This window comes from Eurosta solidaginis, chromosome 1 (assembly GCF_040869045.1).
Source record: "Eurosta solidaginis isolate ZX-2024a chromosome 1, ASM4086904v1, whole genome shotgun sequence".
NCBI lineage: Eukaryota > Metazoa > Arthropoda > Insecta > Diptera > Tephritidae > Eurosta > Eurosta solidaginis.
In genome coordinates this window covers 256,950,504-256,964,514 of record NC_090319.1, presented here as the reverse complement: position 1 = coordinate 256,964,514, position 14,011 = coordinate 256,950,504, and the positions used below count along the sequence as shown (strand labels likewise).

At 38.3% G+C, this 14,011-nt stretch overlaps 1 protein-coding gene across 13 annotated transcripts in view; it reads right to left on the bottom strand.

Annotated features, from left to right (window-relative positions):
- The window catches only part of Zip99C (Zinc transporter Zip99C), a 96,073-nt gene that overhangs the window by 33,013 nt on the left and 49,049 nt on the right, over positions 1 to 14,011 (bottom strand). Inside the window, exon 2 of one of the 13 annotated variants that reach the window (XM_067760455.1) lies at positions 8,864 to 9,118. The exons of the other annotated variants lie outside the window; for them this stretch is intronic. The gene's annotated coding sequence lies outside the window, so the exon portion shown is untranslated. The remainder of the gene's footprint in view (positions 1 to 8,863; positions 9,119 to 14,011) is intronic. 13 annotated transcript variants of the gene reach the window in all.

The window sequence follows — 14,011 nt, the reverse complement described above, 5'->3', positions numbered from 1 at the left end:
CCTAATTTTCGACCTTGCGTTTATAATAATTGATACGCTTTTTTATCCAATTTTGTACCAATACATAATAAATGGCTTTGCGATTTGGGTGCTAATGTATGACAAATTTAATTGTGTTATACCAGATTCCAGGGCTCACAGATGCACATGATTAATCGATTTTTTCACCGCACGAAAACTTTTTGATGGCGATGCTTCTTCTTTATTTATATATACACGCATATATTTATGAAAGATATATAAATATATTGTATTATGTTATCTATAATTTTGGTTGTACAGTTTACACCAACCATTTCAATTGCTGATTGATATCTTCATACCAAAATGCGCAGTACTTAAAGAATCACGCATGTAGTCTAAATAAATTTTGTTTGTATTGTGGACGAATTGAGCTAAGCTTAAGCACTCAATCACCTGTCAGAAACTAATTTCGACATGTTTTTACATATTCACACATATATGCATATTCCTATGGTTCTAAGAAAAATAATTACGTATCGCAAACTTAAACTCAAAAAATCGCAATCTTCAGTAAGGCAAAAATCTGATATAATTTTCGTGCGCCAACATATCTATAATACTAATGAGCTGTACGAGCTTTACACAGACATCAACATAGTTCAGCACATTAAAACGCAACGGCTACGAAAGTATTTTTATCGGAACCCGCCTATGGAAGCAGATGAAGTGGGTGGCCCCTACTCCGTTGGAAGGACCAGGTGGAAAACGTTTTAAACTCTCTTGGTGTGGTCAATTGGCGCCAGTTAACGCAGCGAAGAAGCGAGTGGTTAAGTGCGGGTAAATACATATTCTATTTTGAACAATCACTCAAAGCTTTAATGAAAATGGGAGTGGTATCTGACGAATTTTTCTCAGATCTATTTACAATTCCAATAACAATAATTCTGCAAAATTGCAAATAGGTCCCACGCCCAAAATTTGACTAAATTTCTATTATGCTTTTTGTTTAAAAACCATCCTTATACCAAATTTCTTTGGGATTGGTGGATTTTTGTTCCATTTCTGGCATTAATAAAATTATAACCGATCACAAATTGTCATCAATATCCTCTAACGGGAGTCCAAGGAAACTTGCCGTTTCAACAGGGGTGGACCAGGCGTTGGTTCCACATTACAATTAAGGAGATGGTTGGTGTCATGTGGGGACACATTGCAAGCGGGGCATACATTTTGTATATCGGGGTTGATTCTGGAAAGGTAAGAGTTTAACCTGTTACAGTATCCAGAACGAAGTTGAGCAAGAGTGACACGCGTTTCCCTGGGGAGTATGCGTTCCTCTTCCGCGAGTTCTGGATATTTTTCTTCAAGTACTGGATTCACCGGGCAATTCCCGAATTCCCGATTTTTCAAACGTTTCTATTACGCACACATACATATCTTTAACCTGAGTATGAGGTGAGAATCATATCAAAGGACTGTTTAAACCCCTGGAACCTACTAAAGGATTTTGTATCACTGATTTCGCTTATTATTTTACCCAATCGGAATATAGAATTTTTGAAAAAATCGGCACTTTTTTCGGGTAACGGTAACTTGCTTTTTCGGCAGCGTATATCTCTAGTATGTATAACAAAATCATTCAAAATATGACTATTTTGCAAAGGCGTTTTGTTAATATCTCTTTACTTTATACAGTTTTTAAAAATCTATGTAGTTTTCAAAACCACTTCGAGCCGCAGTCTATAAGCCTTTGCGATTTTTCGTTAATTCGAGAATTGCGCTGACAGGTGAGCTGAAAGTCATCACAACCTGTGCTGCCATTTTAGTTTTTTTCAAGCTAGATTAAGCTCTTTTTCTCTGTTTAGCTTGAGAATTTTAGAAAATCTATATAAACAGTTTGGCGTATATTCAATTGTAAGAACATTGCTAAAAATTTTCGGGACTTAAAAACAAATAATGCTAGCGTTATTAAAAAAACATTCTAGCGTTATAAAATAAATAAATGTAAGGCGCGATAACCGCCGCGCTTCTCTTCCAATTTGCGTAATGCCTTTTTAATTTTTGGCAGGACAGTACCTACTTGTTTAATGCCGACTCCGAACGGCATCTGCAAGGCAGATGAGTTTTGACTGAGAAGATTTTCATGGGAGAAATACACTCGGAGTGCTTGCCAAACACTGCCAAGGGGCTACCCTGCTTAGACAAATTTTCTTCTAATTGGGAAAACTTGTTTCAAAAACTTTGATGTTGCTTATCCCAGGGCGTGAACCCAGGATATACGGTGTGGATGGCGGGCCATGCTACCATCTCACCACGGCGCCTGTCATTCTTGCGTTATGGTAGGTAGAAATCGAGGCATAAAAACTTTATTAAACATCAAACATTAACCTAATATCGCTTAAGTTCAGTGTGTTAGCATTCGATTCAACTGGCTGTTTCATCTGCTTCGAAACCTCGACGCCAACTTGGATTTTTAACACGCTTAATTTGAAACTTTGCATTCGTATCAAGGACCGATGACAATGCATTAATGTGGTGGTGTGGTGACACAAGGTCAACGGCCATAAGGTCAATTGGCCTTATTACCACTTTGAATGGCCATAAGTTTGATTGAAACTTTGCACACGTATCAAAGCTCGATGACAATGCATTAATGTGATGGTGCGGTGACATAAGGTCAACGGCCATAAGGTCAATTGGTCTTATTACCACTTTGAATGGCCATAAGTTTGATTGAATCTTTGCACACGTATCAAGGCTCGATGACAATGCATTAATGTGATGGTGCGGTGACATAAGGTTAACGGCCATAAGGTCAATTGGTCTTATTACCACTTTGAATGGCCATAAGTTTGATTGAATCTTTGCACACGTATCAAGGCTCGATGACAATGCATTAATGTGATGGTGCAGTGACATAAGGTCAACGGCCATAAGGTCAATTGGCGTTATTACCACTCTGAATGGCCATAAGTTTCATTGAAAATTTGCACACGTATCAAGGCTCGATGACAATGCATTAATGTGATGGTGCGGTGACATAAGGTCAACGGCCATAAGGTCAATTGGCCTTATTACCATTTTGAATGGCCATAAGTTCGATTGAAACTTTGCACACGTATCAAGGCTCGATGACAATGCATTAATGTGATGGTGCGGTGACATAAGGTCAACGGCCATAAGGTCAATTGGTCTTATTACCACTTTGAATGGCCATAAGTTTGATTGAATCTTTGCACACGTATCAAGGCTCGATGACAATGCATTAATGTGATGGTGCAGTGACATAAGGTCAACGGCCATAAGGTCAATTGGCCTTATTACCACTTTGAATAGCCATAAGTTTGATGGAAACTTTGCACACGTATCAAGGACCGATGACAATGCATTAATGTGGTGGTGTGGTGACACAAGGTCAACGGCCATAAGGTCAATTGGCCTTATTACCACTTTGAATGGCCATAAGTTTGATTGAAACTTTGCACACGTATCAAGGCTCGATGACAATGCATTAATGTGATGGTGCGGTGACAAAAGGTCAACGGCCATAAGGTCAATTGGCCTTATTTCACTTTGAATGGCCATAAGTTTGATTGAAACTTTGCACACGTATCAAGGCTCGATGACAATGCATTAATGTGATGATGTGGTGACATAAGGTCAACGGCCATAAGGTCAATTGGTCTTATTACCACTTTGAATGGCCATAAGTTTGATTGAATCTTTGCACACGTATCAAGGCTCGATGACAATGCATTAATGTGATGGTGCGGTGACAAAAGGTCAACGGCCATAAGGTCAATTGGCCTTATTTCACTTTGAATGGCCATACGTTTGATTGAAACTTTGCACACGTATCAAGGCTCGATGACAATGCATTAATGTGATGATGTGGTGACACAAGGTCAACGGCCATAAGGTCAATTGGTCTTATTACCACTTTGAATGGCCATAAGTTTGATTGAATCTTTGCACACGTATCAAGGCTCGATGACAATGCATTAATGTGATGGTGCGGTGACATAAGGTCAACGGCCATAACGTCAATTGGCCTTATTACCACTTTGAATGGCCATAAGTTTGATTGAAACTTTGCACACGTATCAAGGCTCGATGACAATGCATTAATGTGATGATGTGGTGACATAAGGTCAACGGCCATAAGGTCAATTGGCGTTATTACCACTCTGAATGGCCATAAGTTTCATTGAAAATTTGCACACGTATCAAGGCTCGATGACAATGCATTAATGTGATGGTGCGGTGACATAAGGTCAACGGCCATAAGGTCAATTGGCCTTATTACCACTTTGAATGGCCATAAGTTTGATTGAAGCTTTGCACACGTATTAAGGCTCGATGACAATGCATTAATGTGATGGTGCGGTGACATAAGGTCAAGGGCCATAAGGTCAATTGGCCTTATTACCACTTTGAATGGCCATAAGTTTGATTGAAACTTTGCACACGTATCAAGGCTCGATGACAATGCATTAATGTGATAGTGTGGTGACATAAGGTCAACGGCCATAAGGTCAATTGGCGTTATTACCACTTTGAATGGCCATAAGTTTGATTGAAACTTTGCACACGTATCAAGGCTCGATGACAATGCATTAATGTGATAGTGTGGTGACATAAGGTCAACGGCCATAAGGTCAATTGGCGTTATTACCACTTTGAATGGCCATAAGTTTCATTGAAACTTTGCACTCATATCAAGGCTCGATGACAATGCATTAATGTGATGGTGCGGTGACATAAGGTCAACGGCCATAAGGTCAATTGGCCTTATTACCACTTTAAATGGCCATATGTTTGATTGAAACTTTGCACATGTATCAAGGCTCTTTGACAATGCAATGATGTGATGTTGGGGTGACATAAGGTTAACGGACGTAAGGTCAATTGAACTTATGACCACTCCAAATGACCATAGATTTGAAACCTTGAACAAAATGCGAAAAACGCATTCCTTTATTAATGATAGAAGTGGATGCATGGCACATCTACGAAAGAGCATACTGGAGCTCTTTTTAACACGCTTTTATTAGCTTGGCCTGTATCTATCTATGTATCTACATATGTATCCATGTATGTATGTAACGGAATCTGGAGTGGAGCCGAGAGCCCCGGTAATGCAGAGCTCCGAATTCCGTTGCACCTTTTGAAGCATTTTAAGATAGGTACTCTTAGTTAGTGTAGGCCACCAGACCAAGGCACCATAAAGAAGAATCGGGCGCACAATGGCTGTGTAAATCCAGTAGGTCACCTTAGGGGAGAATCCCCAGGAGGTGCCAATTACCCTCTTGCAGGTGAACAGCTCTGCTACTGCCTTCTTGGATCGCTACACTATATGGTCACTCCATAATAGCTTCCTATCCAGAATGACTCCCAAATACTTGACTTGATCGCTAAACGCTAAGAACGTACCCCCAATTCTTGGCGGTGTAAGATTTGGTACTTTGTACCTCCTCGTGAAGAGGACAAGCTAGGTTTTATCCGGGTTGACTTCCAAACCTTTGGCGGGTTGTACTCCTGGAGCAGCTCCAGGATGTCAGCTGGGTCCGTTGACGTCACTGCAACCCAGGCTCTAGTCCTTGGTCGTGAGGGGATATCACGCGCCTCCACTACCTTGAGGAACGCGCCCGGATATACCACCCCTATCAGCGTGACGGCGGCCCTATAGAGGTTTACCGACCTGGCGTCGGTCACAGCTTGACATTGTCCTGGAACCACCCTGCATCGGTGTAAGATGGCGGTGGACCAGGATTGTCTTTCTTACCCTTAACGGCCACCGTAGCGAGCGCGGCCTCGATCCACTTCCACTGTTGTTTTGGGATCCTGCCATCTTCGCTGCTCTCGTCTATAATGCCAATGATCTTCCGGCCCTTGGCAATTTCGGCGAAAGACAGCGTCCGTTCGGTGCAGTGCGGTTGGATTCATCCATGGACCGCTGGCGTTTCGAGGTTTCATCACTCTCGACTAAAACTTTTAAAATTACTTGAACTAAAAAATTAAAAATAAATAATAGTTTAAAAAAACTAAAAAAACACGCTTTTATAGCAAACCGAACTAAAAAATAGAAAATAATTTTCAATTAAAAAGAGTTTATATAACAGTAGTAGAAGGTCAAACAATCATTTATAGTTAATCACCTCAAAATAAAATTATAATAAAATTTAGTTATTAACAGAATAATTTAATTCACAGTAAAAAGCGTGGGATGCTTGATGTTGAATGTTACAATCATTCTATTGGCAACTATTTGAGAGGAAACATATGAAATGTAGTCAAATGCACCCCACGCTTTTTAATCTGAATTAAGTTATTCTGTTAATAACTTAAATTTTATTATAATTTTATTTTGAGGTGATTAACTATAAATGACTGTTTGACCGTCTACTACTGTTATATAAACTCTTTTTAATTGAAAATTATTTTCTATTTTTTAGTTTGGTTAGCCATAAAAGCGTGTTTTTTTTAGTTTTTTTAAACTATTATTTATTGATTTCAAAAAGATTTAATTAGTTTTGTTAGTCGGTTAGTAGACAAAAGACGACTAGAACTATTACGAAGAGATGTTGAAGGGCGCATCCCTTGGAGCTTGCTCCGTAGACGTCCCAATTAGACTGGGCGAGATTAAGCGAAGGCGAGAGGTGCACATGATCGACCAAGCGGGAAAGGCGTGGGTTCAAGCGCGAGGCGTTCAAGAGTAGGTCTTATAACCTTAGACTAAGAAAGTTGCTTCTATCATTAAAAAGAGAGGACTGTAGACTCATGACGGGTATTCTGACTGGACACTGCCTTCTAGCGTCACATGCCTTTAAATTAAGCTTGGGCAGTGATAGCAGATGCAGGAAGTGTGGGTTGGAGGAGGAAACGTTGGAGCACGTTCTGTGCTCGTGCCCTGCGCTTGCCAGGCTAAGACTCCAGCTATTAGGAGTGATACACATGTCAGATCTAGAAGCAGTAAGTGGCTTAAGTCGTAGGAAGCTTCTAGTATTTGCCAAGAGGACGGAGTTATTTTATAACATAGGTCCTGGTTTTTGATAGTGGTTTTCAGTTTGTTGTTAAACAAACTTAGCTTTAATATTTAACAAAGGCAAGAGATTCTTAATAACGCATGAGCAAGAGTACATGAAACCCATAACGATGGCTTTTCACTAAAATGTTTAAGTTTGGAAATTTTTTTTATAGATGTAAAATGTTAAGTGGTTTGAAATCTTACTCGTAAGTGTTTACTTAAAGAACAAACTTTAATATGGACATTGTAGGAGAAAGTAAGTAGAATATATTTTTATTAAGTTTCATTGGCCCGTAATCATAGTCGCTGACTAAAATACTCTTTAGTTAAAATCTTGCCTAAATTAAAAATGGGATTTAAAATTCTGGTCTGTCATAGACATATTAAACACTTTTTTCGGCTAAAATAAGCACAGACAGGGTATCCGCATGAAAAAAAGGTATTGATTGGCGCTATGAAGAATTTTTTTAGAAATTTTAAAAGTTCATCGTTTATGACAACCGTGGTTGCTTGACTCCACGTATAAAAAATGGTAATTTTTTACTTGACAAAAACTCTTACAATAGCACAAAAATTGTCAAAGGAGTAGCTGAAAACGCGTTTTGTTCATAATTCGGTGGCGGATAATTATAATTCAATTCTATTTAAAAGTTATTAACAAACGTTTTGTAAAAATTCGCTGTTTTTTTATCAGCCGTCAATTTAAAATTTAGTGAAGAATCTTTTAATTGAACATGAACATACTTATTTAAAGAAAATTTACTTAATTTCGTTCTTATTTAAATCTCGCAACATAAACAAATAAGTAGTTAAAGCGGATTCGGGCTCCTTAAAGCAAAGGAAGCAACAAGGCTATCCACTCACACACTCGTATTCATGTTGAATAGTTTATATAGGTTGTAGGAATGTTGTAAAGAAAAGTTGTTTGCATTAAGACAAATGTGACGGCCAAAATGATGCAAACCTTAAATGTTAGGTGGCCCTAACCGTTAAAGCCGTTTAATTTAATAGACCCGAAACCGAATAGGGATATCTCTAACCTCGATACTAATAAGTACGCAGGACATTCAATGATAATCAGGTTAAATCAACTTTAGGTTTGTCTTCGCAAAGTCAGCATAAATGAAGGGTGTTTAGATAGTTTTCCATAGGAAAGAAGTGACCTAGAATGTTGAGTCATTGTGCATGGACCTGCAAAGTGTAGGTCCCTTTTACATAAGCAAGACATTGAACTCAAGTCGATCATGACATAGACTAAGAGGGTAATGAGGGGGAAGTAGTTCAGCAGCGCCCGTACCAAGCAGTTCTTACATTTTTTGTTGCTAATTCTTGTTGTATTCCGTGTTTTATTTCACGCTTTCTTTTAAGAGGAATTGGCAAATGTAAAGGGGAATAGAAGACACAAAAGGAAATGCCAGCAGAATTGAATTCAAGAATTCTGTAATGTAATTTAATAATTAGAAGTCGGAAATAAGAAATTTTTCTTTTATTAATAGATATTCACAAAAGACCGAATAATTACCCTAAAACGGCTGCGAAACTGGTGAAAATTGTATCAGCGCAAAATGCCTTTTTAGTTAATTCTTTTCTGTGTACAAAAATATCACCAAAATTACATCAACCACATCAAAGTCTTAGAACTTTTTTTTGCATAAATATCTTGACAGAGTGCAAGTATTACATTGCCGCCTTCGGATTATTGCTTCCGAAATTAAAATGCGTCACTTCTCCCGACATTTTTTGACTTGTATTAAAAATCGACGCCTGTGGTAAATACTTCCTTCTATTGAATATTTATTTCTAAATCTAATGCCAAAATCAGTATAGGATGCTTACCTTTTCCTCAAAAGATACTAAAATATCAAAACTCACAAATATGTATGAATGCGGTATAGTCTTAATTAAAGAATTCGCATATGTGGAGCCAAGTAACCATCGCTCGTTTTAAAATTGTGCTAATTTTCGTCACAAACATATTAATACGCATTCTAGGTATAATAAATTAGCGCCTGGCGTAAATTTCCTTGCCGGGGAAGCCTTTTTTCAGTTCCATTTAAGTTCATCGCGTTGAAATAGCAAATTGTTTAATTTCTCGCAACTTTTGACAGCAGACCACCAACTTAAAACCTATTTTAAAAAATTAAAATCGCGCTCATGTCATTTTAAATTTAAAATACTTTTTTAGAGATAAAATAGTGTTTAAGTGGACTATAACAGACCTAAAATGATATTTAATTTAGAACCATGTTTAAACCAATAAAACTATATTTTATTTAAACTATGATTACGGATCATTATGTTTGTAGGTGTACTTTAGTTGCTTTAAATGGTTTTTGCAAAGGTGTTTTGTATGAAAAAACTTTGAATATGTTTGTGTTTCATATAAAAAACGTCAAAGGTCGCTTTTTATCTTAACCGTTTTTTTTTCCAAATATGAATACATTTTTAAAGGGAAATTACTATGAAGCATCATACAAACTTGTGGTAGGTTGCGTACGCTTTGAGGTATTAAAAAACGGATTTTGGAGTCTAGCAATCAATTGTGAAGTAACTTGTAACTGGTTTAGCTAGAAACTTGAAACTAAATTAAAAGTTTAGAATCATGTAGCATTGCAATCATTGTGCAAAAAAAACTTCTGAGTGGATCACGGATAATAGAATTTTAAACCGGGCTAAAACTGGAGGAATTTTACCATACAATTTATAGTAACTTCCAGTTTAGCCACAGTTATGAAGCTTTGGACAAAATTCAGACCTCAATAACATGCAACATGAGAAAGAAAAATTCTGAAAGATAGTGCAAGATATTTGCAAAATTCATATAAACCCGACGGAACAAATTAGTTGTCCGGAACTTTTGTTTAAGAGTAATCATTTTAGTTTCTGTTTGCTGCTGTTTCATTCCATCTATTATTGATTTGCAGCCGCGCTTCTGCGTTGAAAGCCCGTCACATGAGCAGTTTTTCATATAGATGCGTTTAACGCAATCTTATGCATGGTGAGTAGATTGCACGCATTTTTATGGAGAACGGCAGATCGAGGAACACCGGCGCCATCTTACATGAAAAACAGCCAACTTCCAACTTTTGTTGCAAGCGAAGCATTAGAAGAATTCGACATTTGCTTTGGTTAAGGGTGCTTTTACAATTTTGTAATAGTTGCCGGCCAGTGGCAGCCTCAACCCTGGTGGCAACCTCGGCCTCTTCACAATTACTGTCACTGTTAAGTGACAGACCGTGTATTTCCGGTCTCTTATTTTCTTAATATTGGATTGAAAAGACGTGTTTCACGTGAAAAATTAATAAATCGAAGAAAACAACCGGCATCCTACTGAGTTATTACAGTTCAGGTGTGGGGTTCAATCCGACGCAGTTAAAAGATTGTTCCAGACATTATTTAAGATAAAACAAGTAAGGAAGGCTAAGTTCGGGTGTAATCGAACATTACATACTCAGTTGAGAGCTGTGGAGACAAAGTAAGGGAAAATCACCATGTTGTAAAAAGAACCTAGGGTAACCCTGGAATGTGTTTGTATGACATGCGTATCAAATGGCAGGTATTAAAGAGTATTTTAAGAGGAATTTATTTTGTATGATATGGGTATTAATGAGTACGATGAACGCCTTTTCGAGATATCGCCAAAAAGATGGACCAAGGGTGACTCTAGAATTTGTTTGTACGATATGGGTATCAAATGAAAGGTGTTAATGAGTATTTTAAAAGGGAGTGGGCCTTAGTTCTATATGTGGACGCCTTTTCGAGATATCGCCATAAAGGTGGGCCAGGGGTGACTCTAGAATTTTTTTGTACGATATGGATATCAAATGAAAGGCGTTAATGAGTATTTTTAAAGGGCGTGGGCCTTAGTTCTATAGGTGGACGCCTTTTCGAGATATCGCCATAAAGGTGGACCAGGGGTGACTCTAGAATTTGTTTGTACGATATGGGTATCAAATGAAAGGTGTTAATGAGTATTTTAAAAGGGCGTGGGCCTTGGTTCTAAAAGGTGGACGCCTTTTCGGAATATCGTTATAAAAGTGGACCAGGTTTTACTCTAGAATGCATTTGCACAATATGGGTATCAAACGAAAGGTGTTAATAAGTGTTTTAAAAGGGATTGGGTCTTAGTTCTATGGGTGGACACCTTTTCGGGATATCGCCATAAACGTGGACCAGGGGTGACTCTAGAATGCGTTTGTACAATATGGGTATCAAATGAAAGGTGTTAATGAGTATTTTAAAAGGGCGTGGGCCTTAGTTCTATAGGTGGACGCCTTTTCGAGATATCGCCATAAAGGTGGACCAGGGGTGACTCTAGAATTTGTTTGTACGATATGGGTATCAAATGAAAGGTGTTAAAGAGTATTTTAAAAGGGAGTGGGCCTTAGTTCTATAGGTGGATGCCTTTTTGAGATATCGCCATAAAGGTGGGCCAGGGGTGACTCTAGAATTTTTTTGTACGATATGGGTATCAAATGAAAGGCGTTAATGAGTATTTTTAAAGGGCGTGGGCCTTAGTTCTATAGGTGGACGCCTTTTCGAGATATTGCCATAAAGGTGGACCAGGGGTGACTTTAGAATTTGTTTGTACGATATGGGTATCAAATGAAAGGTGTTAATGAGTATTTTAAAAGGGCGTGGGCCTTGGTTCTAAAAGGTGGACGCCTTTTCGGGATATCGCCATAAAGGTGGACCAGGGGTGACTCTAGAATTTGTTTGTACGATATGGGTATCAAATGAAAGGTGTTAATGAGTATTTTATAAGGGCGTGGGCTTTAGTTATATAGGTGGACGCCTTTTCCAGATATTGCCATAAAGGTGGACCAGGGGTGGCTCCAGCATTTGTTTGTACGATATGGGTATCAAATGAAAGATGTTAATGAGTATTTTAAAAGGGAGTTGGCCTTAGTTCTATAGGTGGATGACTTTTCGAGATATCGCCATAAAGGTGGGCGGGTGACTCTAGAATTTTTTTGTACGATATGGGTATCAAATGAAAGGTGTTAATGAGTATTTTAAAAGGGAGTTGGCCTTAGTTCTGTAGGTGGATGACTTTTCGAGATATCGCCATAAAGGTGGGCAAGGGTGACTCTAGAATTTTTTTGTACGATATGGGTATCAAATGAAAGGTGTTAATGAGTATTTTAAAAGGGCGTGGGCCTTAGTTCTATAGGTGGACGCCTTTTCGAGATATCGCCATAAAGGTGGACCAGGGGTGACTCTAGAATGTGTTTGTACGATATGGGTATCAAATTAAAGGTATTAATGAGGGTTTTAAAAGGGAGTGGCCCTTAGTTGTATATGTGAAGGCGTTTTCGAGATATCGACCAAAATGTGGACCAGGGTGATCCAAAACATCATCTGTCGGGTACCGCTAATTTATTTATATATGTAATACCACGAAGAGTGTTCCTTCCAAGATTCCAAGGGCTTTTGGTTTCGCCCTGCAAAACTTTTTCATTTTCTTCTACTTAATATGGTAGGTGTCACAAACATTTAAACAAGTTTTTTTCTAAAGTTATATTTTGCGTCAATAAACCAATACAATTACCATGTTTCATCCCTTTTTTCGTATTTGGTATATAATTATGGAATTTTTTTCTTTTTTCGTAATATTCGATATCGAAAAGTGGGCGTGGTCATAGTCGGATTTCGGCCATTTTTTACACCAATATAAAGTGAGTTCAGATAAGTACGTGAACTGAGTTTAGTAAAGATATATCGATTTTTGCTCAAGTTATCGTGTTAACGGCCGAGCGGAAGGACAGACGGTCGACTGTGTATAAAAACTGGGCGTGGCTTCAAACCGATTTCGCCCTTTTTCACAGAAAGCAGTTATTGTCCTAGAATCTAAGCCTCAAGGATTGGTAAATTTTTGTTCGACTTATGGCATTAAGAGCATCCTAGACAAATTAAATGAAAAAGGGCGGAGCCACGCCCATTTTGAAATTTTCTTTTATTTTTGTATTTTATTGCACCATTCATTACTGGAGTTGAATGTTGACATAATATACTTATATACTGTAAAGATATTAACTTTTCTTTTAAAATTTGAATTAAAAAAAAAAATTGTTTAAAAGTGGGCGTGGTCGTTCTCCGATTTTGCTAATTTTTATTGTGCAGACATATAGTAATAAGAGTAACGTTCCTGCCAAATTTCATCATGATATCTTCAACGACTGCCAAATTACAGCTTGCAAAACTTTCAAATTACCTTCTTTTAAAAGTGGGCGGTGCCACGCCCGTTGTCCAAAATTTTACTAGTTTTCTATTCTGCGTCATAAATACAACTCAACTACCAAGTTTCATGGCTTAATCCGTATTTGGTAATGAATTATCGCACTTTTTCGACTTTTCGAAATTTTCGATATCGAAAAAGTGGGCGTGGTTATTAGCGATCTGAGATGAGTGCCCAGGAACCTACATACAAAATTTCATGAAGATATCTCAAAATTTACTTAAGTTATCGTGTTAACGGACAGACGGACGGACGGACGGACGGATTGGCTCAATCGAATTTTTTTTCGATACTGATGATTTTGATATATGGAAGTCTATATCTATCTCGATTCCTTTATACCTGTACAACCAACCGTTATCCAATCAAAGTTAATATACTCTGTGAGCTTTGCTCAACTGAGTATAATGACGATGCGTATGACGCGGAATCTATTAATAGCTGCACTCAAAGAAATGAGTGTTCAGTTCGACAGTGAAGCAACGGTGGTGCAATTGCGTGCACTTTATGAAGAGGAGCAAAAAGGTGCTTCGTTACAGCAGCAACAATCAGAGCAGTTACAGCAGACAGATGCAATGCAGCGGCCAGATGTAGCACAGGATGGAACTATACAACAGCAGTCAGATGCGCCACAGCAGCCAGGTGTAGCACAGGATGCAACTATACAACGGCAGTCAGATGTGCCACAGCAGCCAGGTGTAGCACAGGATGCAACTATACAATAGCAGTGAGATGCGCCACAGCAGCCAGGTGCGTTACTCACTACAGAAGCCCCACAACAG